The sequence below is a fragment of the Zonotrichia leucophrys genome, chromosome 12 (genome assembly GCF_028769735.1).
Source record: "Zonotrichia leucophrys gambelii isolate GWCS_2022_RI chromosome 12, RI_Zleu_2.0, whole genome shotgun sequence".
NCBI classification, from domain to species: Eukaryota; Metazoa; Chordata; class Aves; order Passeriformes; family Passerellidae; genus Zonotrichia; species Zonotrichia leucophrys.
In genome coordinates, this window is record NC_088182.1 from 1043904 (window position 1) to 1057487 (window position 13584).

At 47.0% G+C, this 13584-nt stretch overlaps 1 long non-coding RNA gene across 2 annotated transcripts; it reads right to left on the bottom strand.

Annotated features, from left to right (window-relative positions):
* Window positions 1-519: 519 nt before the first annotated feature.
* Window positions 520-5361, bottom strand: LOC135453251 (uncharacterized). Of its 2 annotated transcripts, none has more exons than XR_010441813.1 (3): window positions 5254-5361; window positions 1974-2260; window positions 520-1523 (listed from the first exon to the last, which is right to left on the bottom strand). It is a non-coding gene; the product is annotated as an uncharacterized LOC135453251 (long non-coding RNA). The 2 variants fall into 2 exon arrangements; XR_010441812.1 differs by lacking the exon at window positions 5254-5361 and adding an exon at window positions 4808-4862.
* Between the last annotated feature and the right edge of the window lie 8223 nt (window positions 5362-13584).

Genomic DNA, 13584 nt, shown 5'->3' on the forward strand with positions numbered 1-13584 from the left:
TGTCAGAGCAGGCCCTGGAGATCAAACCCTGCCCTGCTGCTCTCCCTTCATCTCCATGCACCTCCATTCCTCTGTCGTGTCAGGGAAAACGCCTCCACCGGGCCCTGCAAGCCAGGCTGAGAACACGGGGAAAACAAACAGTAAATTGTTATGAGGAGAGCACAGAATTAGATGTAAAATTGCTCTGGACTCGCTGCACTTTCAAAAACCTATTTGGCTGCTACCACTAGAGAGTGATCTTCCAATATTTCCCTTGCTTTAGAACAAGCACGGTTTGTTTTGCAGTATTTCTGCAGAAAGAAAATTACTCCTGATTATACTCTCTGCAGGAATCTATTTTTGAATCTATTTCTTCTTTTTCCCCCCCCTCAACTCTTTTTTTTGAAGTTCAGATATGCTCTTTTCAGGCTGACAGTAAAATCAGGAACTGATTGGAGCCGCTCTGAACAACAAAATCATCTCAGAAGCCAAGAGATGATGGGAGAGGTATGAATGTAAACTAAGGAGCTCCTGGTTTTCACCTGTAGCACAGCACAAAGTGTCCAAATGAATCAAATAATAATTTAATTTCTTTAATCAGTCAAATATGTTTGTTTTTATACCAAAAACAAATGCTTGAGGTTTTTTGAGCTGCATTTGTTTCATGAGCCATAAGGAACAACTGTTTGCCATCTGAGAATAAGATTAAAACAAACAGATATTTAATTTATTTATTATATTTAACTAAAAGTATTTATTGAGCAATTGTTGCCTATTTAGGATCTGTTTGATTGCTCTTTGGTCCCACATTCAAATATAAATTAATTTCATTCACAGATGTCACTGGGACTGTTAGAACTGAGTGAAGGGGTCAGGACAATGCTTTGGAAGGTGTCAGAAATCGTGGAATTATTAAGATTGGAAGAGACCTTTAGGATCATGAGTCCAACCATCTCCAGAACAATGGAGTAATATTACAACAATATCCAAGTTGTAATATGGAAGAACTAACTACTGCTGTTGCTTCATGAATATTTGATTATAATATTAAAATATTATAATCACCTTTTCTAAACCCAGCTCTGCTGAAATGCCAATGAGATCAAGGTGATTAAAGGCATCACAATATTCATTAAGGCTCAAATACCAGCACCAATGGTTTCTTTTCCATCACAATTACACTGAATTATTAAAATATGTATTCCATATGTTGTACATCAAAGTTTTACCTGTGGAGACTTTGCTGGCATGAAAATGCAGATCTTAATGTTGGTTAACAACACAAATGAGGGAAAGGCCCCACCAGAGAATGTGATCATCCAAAACATTTTTTCATTGTCATATGAAAACTTGGAATGAAGTGGCAAAGCAGCTCCACTTGCTCTTAAGCACAGCAGCCAAAATCCTCCATGGAGAGAGAGCAGGAACTGTCCAGAACAGCGTTCAGGGCACCACCTCCACACTGAGACATTATCTCCATGTACTTTCATTTGAAGTAGCCACAATTTTCAGACTTATTTTGTGCACAGCCTTGTGAACATCCCCTAATTTCAAAGAAAAAAAAGGTCAGTTAAATTTACAGGAAAACCCTGTAAATTCATACATTTATGATTTATAAATTTATAAAGAGATTTATGTAATTTATAAACAGATTTTGAAGCTTTTGGAAGCCTCAGCTCTGCAATGTTCTCGGGCAGCTCTGAGTTACAGACATTTCTGAAGGAACCTGTTGCTCCAGATCAATATTGGTGTAAGAGGCTGCTCCATTTCCCTGGGTCTGACCCACCCTCTATTGCAGGTGAATCCTGAGCCCATGCTGTTACCACAGTGACTGCTCCAGACCTCTCCCAGCTCCTGCAGCTCCAGAGGATTTTGGACAGCTGTGTTTGGATACAGCTCCTGGCTCATGGGTGGCAATTTCTTCCTCCAATCCATGGTCACTTTTCAAAGTCTATAAATATTGAAGGTTCAGAAATAAACTGCCCTGTTCTTACCTTGGACATCTCAGCCTGTGCACGTTGCTCATTTTGTGTCCTATTGTGACCCAGCGTGAGCCCAGTGAGTGGCTGTGGAGCTCCAGCCAGCCTGGCCAGCTCCTCAGGGCTGCAGTGAGTCCCAGGCTGCCCTGGAGGAGAAATGTCCCAGGTTGGCCACGTTTTCACTGGGGGAAATGCTCCAGCTGGGATAAGAGACTCCATCCTCTTGCTGAGCTCTGTGAGCTTTAATGCCTCTGTGTGGTGGTGCTCTTCCTTTGATCTTAAGCACATCTTTTATCCCACAGCTGTCCAGGGGAGATGAAAGGAGGAGACAGGAGGTTAATCAGAGCTGACAGACTTGGTGGCGTTCTGGGAGGGAGTCCTGGTGTGGTGGAGCAGGGAGGAGTGAGTGGCAGCAGCTGCTGGGACTGTGCCAGCACTGGGTGCTGCCCATGTGCCAGCCTTGCCTCCAGAATGGAAATGGACCTGGAGGGATGTCACCCTGATTTTTTAAGCTTTCTGATGTTTACGTTCTTGTAAGGAACTTTCTTACACACTTTATGTAAATAAATTACTGTTTTGCATTGTTTTATGGATGAGGAGAAATTTGATGGACTGTTGGTTTGTCCAGTGTCATTGGAGAGGTGGCACTGTCACCCTCCAATCCACTGTCACTTCTGGAAATCTATCAATGTTGGAGTCAGAAAACAGCAGTCCTTTTTTACCTTGGAAAAAGCAGCAAGTCCATGTCGTGTTGTTTTGTGTCCTATAGTGACAGAGGGATGAGGAACTGCCTGCTCCAGGAGCTCCATGTCCACTCAGGGAGAGCAGAGATGGCACTGGCATTGTATGTGTCACATTGACACAGGCAGGGGGATTGGGACACCTTCCCCAGGTGTCCCAGGACACCACAGTGGGTGCTGCTGGAGCAAAGGATGCATCCAGAGGGATCTGCTGGAGCAAAGGATGCATCCAGAGGGATCTGGCCTCGCTCCCTGCAGCAGAGCTTTGTCTGCTCAGACATAACCCAGCAGAGACAATAGAAATGTCCTGGACTGTCACACACTGACGTGCCACAGTTCCACCCATTCCCACTGGGAACACTCTCCCTGCTGCTTTGAGCCTCCTGCTCTTTTGTTGGAGTGTAAGGTAGAAAAAGTGAAGGCCATTCGTAATTCAGAGCTGCAGAAACAAAAACATCCTGAGGGCTGCGAAGTCTAGACAGACAATAAACCAAGTTTGGGCACACCATCTTTTCTCTGAGCTCTCTTTAAGGACTCAAACATCCCACTTTTCCCACAGAAATCCTTTTGACCTTAGTTTTGTACATCTTTAGCTCAGTTTCTGGAGACTTTGCTGCAACTGTGCCTGTCTCAGGAATGAGACAAGTCCCAGCATTGTGCTGGGATGGGCCTGGAATATTTTAAATGCAAAATTTCAAGGGGAAAAATGTGGTCAATCTAAGGGGCACCAGGGCTGAACATCCCAAAGGGCCTTGGGTACTTCAGACCCAGCAGTATCAGGCTTGAGTAGACAGAAAATCACCCGATTGTACCCCTAGATCAGAAAAATCCCAGGCACAGCTAAAAATCACTTTAACCCCCACTGTGGGCACTCAGAGCTCCATAGAATTTTAGGCTTTGCTTTTTTAATTGCCTTTAGAGACATCTCCAAAAACCTGCACTAAAATGAGCTTTTTACTCCAAGCATGTTCCCAGAGAATGGGGCCTTTCTACAACTGTATCAGCTACAACTTGTGTTTTAAGGCAAAAATGTTTTCTGAACAAAAATAAAGAGTTTAGTGCAGTGCATAAATGGCTGAAATACAGCAGCTATTACAGGAATGGAAAGAGGACTACAATGCCTACATAAATTGATGGCTCCATTTCTCAGTGAGATACACAAGCTGGTAAAATAAACCATGTATTACAGTAATGGCAGAGCAGAGGAGCACCTGGAGAGGTCTCTGTGCGTAACAAATGTACATGAACTCGTCTCTGCCATCTCCCAACACACAATTACTGATTTACCGTGGAGCTTCCAAAGGCATCCTCACAAATGGGAGCTGGGGGGGAAGGCTCTGTTAATTCAGTTTTATTTGTACCCAACAGCAAAGCAAGGCTGGGAAGGGCTCAGCTCCTCCCTCAAACTCAGGGCTGGCAGCAAACACGGGGTGAAGGAGCAGCCCCTGCTTCTCTCACTCAGGTAATCACCATTATCATGGGCAGCTACCCACAAGGACATTCCCTCTGATGAGCTGTGCCATTGAATGGACATGTTCCACACACTGCTCTCCTCAGGCTCTTCTCCCCTTACAGGATTTCATTTTTTCATGTGGCATTAGCCAGACAAGATAAAAATGGGATAATTAACACATCAGCCAGGGCTTCCTCTGCAGAAAGCAGCCAGCTGCACTGACTGGGCTCTCAACACATTCCCTGTTCATTCCTGACTACAAATCCACCTGTGGAGCACTGCAGTTGGGAGCTGGCAGCATCCCTCACTGGTGCCCTGGCAGCCAAAGGTCAGCAGCCAGCCTGGCAGCAGAGACCAGGAGCTCTCTGCTCCTTGCTTTCATCAGAGCGCTGCTCAGGAGCTTCAGCTGGGACCAGGGACCTGCCCCAGCTGCCATTTGCAACCCAAAGCAGCTGCATTTCTGCTGTGAATGATCCATTACAGATCATGTACAGCACAAAATGGGAGTGTAGAGGGACTGAGGGCATGGCTCAGTGACCCTGCAAGGGCCAGCCCCTGATCCTGCATGGTCAGAGCCCTTGGGCAGTGTTATCTTATACAGCAACAGTTCTATTATCATTATAGTGCAAGGATTCCATACCACCAGGGTTTCATACCTCCTCCAAGCACTGACTGTTCCTGGTCCTTGCAGTCATCATCTGACTCCAGTTCCCACCGATCCACTCTTTTATACCACTTGTTCTTATTGGGTACAGCTGTGGCCTGTTATCATCCAGTCTGCTCCTAATCTTTAGTAATTGGTTCAGGTGCAACTTGTTGGGGGATAAGATTACATTCTACACCACCAGGGCTGGGAGGGACCAGGACCTTCCATCTAACACTGCCGGGGCAGCCCCCAGGCTGGGCAGGCTCTGGCACCACTCTGGAGGTGGTTCAGCATCAGTGACCCCCCAGCCCTGCAGCAGCAGCTCCCCATTCCCAGACCCTGCTACAGCACCCCCAGCACTGTCCATGGCTGGCAAACAGGGCCAGCCCTGCGTGGTGAGGGCACATCCAGGTCTGTCCCCCAGGCAGAGCTCACCCACACCAGTGTCAGACTCACCCTGGCTGGGCTGCACTGCAGGACCAAAGTTCTGCCCATCCTGCAGGATCCAGCTCGGTTTCATTGTCCCCAGGTCCCCGAGGGTTTGGCAGGAATGAGGCTGGCTCTCCTTTCATCCAAGCTGATTCACCCTGCAAAAATGCAGGGAGAATTGCAAATAAACAAGGCACAGGGTGTTCCAGTTTGCAGGAGTACACAGAAAGGTGAACTCATGGGGTTTTCCTCCTTTTGCCCTGTTAAAAATGAATGTGAGAACCATAAACTGGTCTATTTGAATACAATTTCTTTTTTAATTTTAAATGCTGTTTTCTCCCTACTCCCAAGAGCCTGCTGTTCTACAGGATATTGTCATGGCTCAGAACTGTTTCTGTGGAAATGGTCTGCAGCTCTTGGCACTGAGAGCAGAGCTCCAGAGCAGAGAGGCAGCAGCAAAGAGGCTTTGCTGCTTCTGGCAGATCTACCAGCAACCCCGGGCAGACCTGCTCACATCAGCTGCTCAGTTGTGTCCCCCGGGGTTACCCAGTGCCCAGCACATCCCCACCCCAGCTTTGCCTTCTCTCACCTGTGCCAGGAAAAGGAGCTGAATTCCTTCAGAGCCCCAGGCACAAACTGGGGTAAATAACCACACACAGTCCTTGGGGTTTGTCCTTTTTCCAGTCAGTTTTGTGCTGTTCAGGATGTTCCAGTGAGTCAGAAGTGGCTGAAAGCACAGGAAAATGAAGCTGGAGCCTGCCATGGGAGCAGAGTGCCAAATGCCTGCCTGTCAGGAGGCAGTGGTGGGCTGGGAGCCATCCCTGCCCCAGCATCCCTGCACACCTGCGGGCTCAGCACAAGGGCTCACCTGGGACAAGGCTCTGTCCTGCTCACCAGGAAAGGTGGGAAGGGGCAGCAGAGGGGCAGAACCACCTCCCTCCATCTATGCATATATAAAAAATGAGAATATTTATTGACATCTGTTTTTTAATAGATCATTAAGCCATTTGGATATTTGTATTTATCCCATGGAGATGCCATAGGACTAACATTTAACCTCAGCTCAGAGTTGTTCCTTGCCTTCCTTCCACGTCCTGACCCTGCAGGTACCTGGGAGAGGCAAAGCCCAGCTCCAAACCCAGCATCTCACTAAGCCACACTTCATCTTCTGGGCCAGGTGCTCCTAAACCTGCAGGAAAAGAGGGAAGGAAAAAAAAACTGACCTGAGGGGGCACTTCAGACAGTGACAAGGAAGCCCAAATTCCATAATCATTTGTTTCCAAGACAAAAACTGAAGTAGGAGAAAAAGAAAGCAGCAAATGGGCTTCTTAAAATATAAACTTCTTAAAATAAAATATAATCCTGTCAACTGTTGTCTCACTGAGAGCTCAAGTGCTATGCTAAGGCTGCAAGGTGTATTAAGAGTTGAAGAACCATAAACTGGACCATAACTCTCAGTAATTTATGGCTGCCTGACAGCTCCCTTCTCCTGAGCCATTTACTTGATGTATACCTGACGTCACCTCCAGCGCACATTGAAAGAGAAATACAACGGCAGGGGATAAACAAGTTTGCTTGGGAGACTTTCCAAAGTTGGCCTGGAAACCACACCTGGCTGAGGAACCTTCTCACTCCTCCCCATCCACACATGGCCCTTCCCACACACAGAGCTTGGGCCAACATGCAAATTCTGAATCTCCCCTCCTCAACATATATTCTAAATATATGTTTGTTTGTTTCCCAGCCAGGGAGAGATTCAAGAGATTTTCACCAGGGCTCTCTCTGAAAGCTGATAAAAGCAAAAGCTGCTGGGGAAAGGAGGTTTCTCCCCATGGATGGCCCATTGCCTCACTCCAGCACCCAGACAATTTCCAGCACACTGATAATGTCACTGTAAACAGTGCTAAAAAGCAATTTATAAGATCAAGGCTAGAATATCCACAACCTTTCCTCATGAAGCCTCAGAAGTACAAGGGAGCCTATTAAAGCAGCCTCCTAATAGAACATCTCCCTGAAGAGCTGATCCTGACCCTTTTCCCTCTGCACAGCAAATGTTTATGGAAATCCTCAACAATTAGTGCTGGCAAGGGGGAAAACCTCACTCACATCACCCTACAGAGATAAAGCCCTCATGGCAATGAGCTGCTCAGCACTGCTGCAATGTCCTGCCCTGTCCTTACCCTGCCAAGGCTCCCAGAGAGGAGGTTGGGTCTCTCCAGGCATCATTCCTGCTCTGCAGCACCCTGGCAAGGTCCATCCATAACCCCTGTCCAGCCAGCAGCAATGACAAAGGCAATTCCTAACGCTGCCACTGCAAAATCCCTGTCACCAGCAGCACAGTACCCATTATTAGCTTGTCAGGAATCTCTGATTTAAAGGCCATAAAAGCGGTATTTTTCCTGGATTTTGCTATCCCAAGGAGTTTCTAGCCTGTGTAGGATGAAATTGCCAGGGAAGGAGAACTCTCCAGGCCTACCTGCTGCTCTGGGCACGTGGCTGTGCAGGCACAGGGTGAGGGAAATGAGATGTCCAGAGAAGCTGGAATGCTTCATTTCAGACACCTCTCACTCAGTCCCTCCTCCAGTCTGCACCCTCCCTCTGGCACAGGACAATGAATTCCATTGAGGTACACAAAAGATTTTCTATAAATACAGAAAATGAGGTTAAAAGTGCCTGTCCCCTGTCATGGGCAGTTTTTCCCAAGGAGCTGTTTGCAGCAGATTTTGCAATACTGTTTTCCCATAACGTGGAGGCATCTGCATCCTGTTCTCACTTTGAAATCCAACAGCAGAACTCTCATTTTCCATGTGGCAAGAGAATGACTGCCCAGCTTCCCTTCCAGGAGAGCAGAAATGGCTGGGAGGGAAAGAATCTCACCAATTTGGACAGAGCTGCTTCCACCAGGGAAGAAAAGGGTTATTTCCCTTCTGTCAAAACAACCTGTCCTGAAATGTGCTTCAATTTTCTCACAAAATGGACCAGAAGGGAATGAAAAAAAAGCCCATATCAGAAACTGCTGAAAAGAGAAAATGCTCTCACTGAAGAATGATAATGTAAGGCAGAAATATTGGGAACTGTTTCAGGGAAAGGAGAGGCCTTGGAGCTGCCTGGTGCATGCACAACCTTGGAGAAATTTGAATTATAGGACAGAAGCTTAAATCCCACCCAGTGCCACCCCTGCCGTGGCAGGGACACCTCCCACTGTCCCAGGCTGCTCCAAGTCCCATCCAGCCTGGCCTTGGGCACTGCCAGGGATGGGGCAGCCCCAGCTGCTCTGGGCACCTGTGCCAGGGCCTCACCTGACATGAAACACTCCTGATCTGGAGCAGATCAGGAACTCCTCTGAACCACCAAAATCCTTACTGGAACCACCACTGGTTAATGGGAATAAACCTTCCTTGCTCCTGCTTGCTTGGCAATGCCAGCCCTGTGGGTGACAGCCCTGGGGTGTCCCTCAGTGCCCCCCAACAATCCCAAATACTCCACTGAGCTTTCCCACCAGCAAGGTCAAACCCAGCAGTGCTTTGTGCCTCCTGTGACTCTCAAACACCAAGGAGAAGCCCCAGGACTTCCAGGAGCTCTCCAGCCTTGCAGGAGGAGCTGTGACCCCAAGAGCTGACACAGGATTCAGAAAAGGCGTGAAAAACCCTCCCGGGTGCAAACATGTTCTGTTTGTGTTTTCTGTTGGGTTTCTTTAAAAATTCATGAGGTCTTGAACACTGCACAGATCCAGTAAGCGTTGAGCTATTAAAAACAACACAGAACACTAAAAAGTACTTGGGTTTTTTCCCCTCCATAGAAAACCAGTGCAGTCAAGTGGAAAAACACTGGGAGCAGATCTCCTGCCTTGTTAAGGTTCCTGCAGAGCACAACCCAGCCCTGCTCCTCTCCTTGTTCCCTCTGCAGGCTGGTCCTGCCATACCCCCAGCCCCTGAGCTGCCCTTGGGCTGGGTGTCCTGGGAGATGCTGGAGTTTGTCCCATGGAACACCAGACACCGGAACCAGGCACTGAGACAAACAGATCTAAAATCCCATTAAGCTGTGAGTCAGCAGACACAAATCAAACTATTTAAACAAATATTTCTGCTTGGAAAGGCAGGGTGCTGGCATGCAGGGCTGGGCAGGAGGGGATACCTCCCCTGGAGCTCTGTTGATGTGGAAATAAGAGTTTCACCAAATGCTTTGAGTTACTGAGTGAATTCCCGACAGAAGGCAGAAGAGTGGGGAATTTTCATAAATGTGAATAGAAACTCACCACCTTTGGGACACTGATTTGCCAGCTGTCCATCAGCACTCTGCTGGAAGCAGAGGGGTTCCTGGCACATCCTGTCCCCTTTTCCCCATCCCTCTCCCCCATGCCCAGCTGGGCACAGCCTGGTAATGCACAGTGAGAAAGGATTCCCACAGGTGCAATCAAGGGGCTCCTTCTGTCTGAGGCAGCAGCAGCTCCTGCCCATCCCATCTCAGCTGGAGTCTGCAGATCCTATGGGCAGCACAGTCCCACGGCTCTTTATGTGTTTGCTGAATATTTCCCTGAAAGCAATCCACCGGAAATAAATAAATAAAAATAAACACAACCAGCAACAGCGCACTGAGCAAAACAAGGAGAGCGGAGCAGGAGAGCTGAACAGCACTGCTGCAATGCACTCTGCTGGAGGAGAGCAGAAATCCTGCACACAAGGAGGGCAATGCCAGGGGAGCTGGTGCCAGCCCTGCTGGCTCTGGCACCCCTCAGCTCCAGGTGCTGCCTTCCTAAAGCTCTGCCCTGAACAGGATAAACCTTACCCAACACACAGAGAGGGGCAGGAGCTGCTCAAACACTTCCTCATCACCAGGATATTCTCTGAAATATCCCTTCACCAGGAGTTCTTTTCCTGGGAAGCTGAGAGGCCTCAGAAAAGAATGAAACAATAATTATCTGATTGCTTGGAATGTGGGCTGGAGATCGTTTACCAACAGGTGCATCTTTGATTGGTTCCATGTGAATTGGTTTTAATTAATGACCAATCACAGTCCAGCTGTGTCAGACTCTGAGTCTGTCACAGGTTTTCACTATCATTCCTTTCCAGCCTTCTGATGTCTCCTTTCTCTTTAGTATAGTTTTAGTATATAGTTTCTTTTAATATCATATACAAATATCTAGAAATACAAATCATCACCTTCTGGAAACACATGAGTTCAAAGTTCTCATCTCTCAGAGCCTTTAAGAGCCCTGTGCCGTTCTGCCCATCAGGACCAGGGACAGCTCCAGGGGCTCAAGGTGGCTCTGGGCCATTCCAAGCTCCCAGCCCGGAATTTAAGGAACAACTCCAATTCCCAGCAGTGGCTCAGATCGTCCCTCCCAGGAAATTCCACCCCAGAAGCCACCAGGACCCAAATCTGGATTTTCTCCTGCAGCAGAGAAACCTCTGGCTGTGTTTGCAGGGAAAGTGGGACAGCATCAACAGCCCAGCATGGCTGCTGGAAAAGGGGATGATGAGCATGACCAAAGCACTGGAACAGCCATTAATAAATAATAGTGATGATAATGGGGGAATAATAACTTATTAACAGCCAGGAATAAAGAAAATTTCCATGCTCTAGGGTGCTACTCAATATGAGGAGCCACTCCAGACATCAGCTCATTAACAAATTGTCTCAGTTGCTCCCTGAAATGATTTGGAGGACGTGGTTTGGGTTTGAAAATGCTGCACTGGGTGATGGCAATCACAAACCTCAGTCATGGCTCCAGGAGAAACGAGCAGGTTTAAAATAAAAGAGCAAAAAGCATTCAGGGGCCGTCACAGCAATGAATGAACCCAGCACAGGGGATTTTTGGAGGGGTCCCCACTGCACATGGCAATGGCACAACACCCTTCCACCCCACAGAGGGGACACTTCTGAAGGACATCGGAATAAATCATAAATAAGCTGTAACGTGGGAATAAATGCAAGAAATGTCTCAAAGCTCCACAAATAAGGAGCTCTATTTCTTGAATAAATTGTTTCCTGAGCATTATGGTTAATAATTATTTTGCCAAATTTCAGAATTTTCAATCTGCCCATTAAAAAAAAATACATTTTTACCTGAAGTATCCATACTATTTATATTACTTTGACACTCACTCACTATAAAATTCAACCCTTTTGGTGACTGGGCATGCTCATTTGCTTCCTAATAAATAGCATTTATATTTGTCACTATTTTTCTTCTAAATATTAAATCACAGACTGATTTTGTTAAATATACAGTGTGATGAAAAATTATATGTGATACTTAATCAGATCAAAATAAATTCAACCTAGCACTGACATCTCCACGAGATAGAAACATTCTTTTATTTTTATTTTCCAGTTCATTTGAGCTCTATTTATGTCTGTGGAGTAAATACCAGTAAAATTAGGCACTATTTATAATTTCAAATTATAGCTGTGCATATACAGCAGGATAATATTTGTGTTCCCAACAGCTGCTGGGAAGGAGGGGCGAACTGGAAGGATGAGGTTTGCTCTGCCCTTATTTCCATGTGAAACAACCCCATTACCCCAGATCCTATGGAATGTGACATTCTGCAGGAATAAAAACCAAATTTGGATAAATGGAGATTTTAGAATGATTCCCAGATTGGAACCTTTTCTTCAAACCCTGGCTGAGGTTGCTCTGAACCCATCACTGGAGTTACTTCCAACTGGAAATGAGCTTTAGGAAGGGTTTTCAGGCAAGTGTTCCCCAAAGTAATCCTCCCTGGGCACTGGCAAAGATTGAAGGAACTAATCTGGCTCTCCCCTCTGGAGCTCCAAATGTATATCTATTAACAGGAGATAATAAATCATCAAAGCCTGGCACAGCCAGAGACAACAGAATGAGTTGGACAGCGAGGATTAAATAAAGTTTAATAAAAAAGTATTATGAAGCAGTGATAAATGGGAGCCAATACTTATTGTGCAGTTCTACCATATTTCTCTGACATGAAATATCCCAAAATGTCCAAGTTACTCCCAATATTATCTGGTTTTCCGCTCAGAAAGAATTTCAGGGAGAGCCAGAGACTCTTACTGGGGATCCCAGTAAATGCTGGTTATTAAATAACTGGGAAGGGACAGGCCCTGCCTCAGCTTGTCTGGGAATGGCCACAGCAGCCTTGGGAGAAATTGTATTTACAGCAATTGAGGGAGAAGCAGCAGATGGATTCTCTGGGAATATAAAACAGGAAAGGGCAGGGGAGGGGGAACCAGGGGTTGGATGGTCACTCACAGGACACCTGGAACCAGGGGATGGATGGTCACTCACAGGACACCTGGAACCAGGGGATGGATGGTCACTCACAGGACACCTGGAACCAGGGGATGGATGGTCACTCACAGGACACCTGGAACCAGGGGATGGATGGTCACTCACAGGATTACCTGGAACCAGGGGATGGATGGTCACTCACAGGACACCTGGAACCAGGGGATGGTCATCAAGGATTACCTGGAACAGGGATGTCACTCAGGACACTGGAACCGGGGGATGGATGGTCACTCACAGGACACCTGGAACCAGGGGATGGATGGTCACTCACAGGACACCTGGAACCAGGGGATGGATGGTCACTCACAGGATTACCTGGAACCAGGGGTTGGTCACTCACAGGAGGCTCCAGGTCACCATCCTGCCATGGCCACTCCAGGGCTGCTCTCAGCTCCTCTCCCAAGGCTCTGCTCCAGGGAAAGCAGAAGGATCTGTTTAAAGCCTTAAACCTGGAATTCAGCATAGCTGGCATCCTCATTTCTCCATCATCTCCAGCCTAGTGAGGGAAAACACAATATTAAACACAATGCATTAAAATTCAAACACAAATTAATATTTTGGGCAATTCTTGCTGAGATTAAAGGGATTAATTAATTATTTCAAGAACTGCCAGGAGGTCCCATACACTGAGCTCCCCCTGGAAAAGCCCAGCAGTTATTTCAGAGAGGATAAACAAACAGGAATGTCACAGGAACTGCTGGTGTCACCTCCCAGGTTCACAGCTCCATCCTGCTGGAGAAGCAGCGGACATGGCCTGAGTTTATTCCTGCACACTGGGAGCAGGCAGGAGGGGAACTGAGCAGCACAATCTCCTGAGGAGTGTTTTGTTGGGATGGATGGACGGCTCGTGTTTAAAGCTTAATAGAGCTCAGGCAATTTCACCTCGCTGCCCGTCCAGATGAGGAAGAGCTCATAAATGAGTGAACTCCGAGACAAAATGAGACCTTTTCCTCCATCCAGGGAGATTGCTGCACCTGAAGTGCAGGAGCCAGGGATATTTCCCGTTTGTAAGGAGCTATTCCCAGTGATCACTGCTGCATTCTGGAGAAAAATGCCTTCAATTTCCACCGGCAGAATGCACCAAG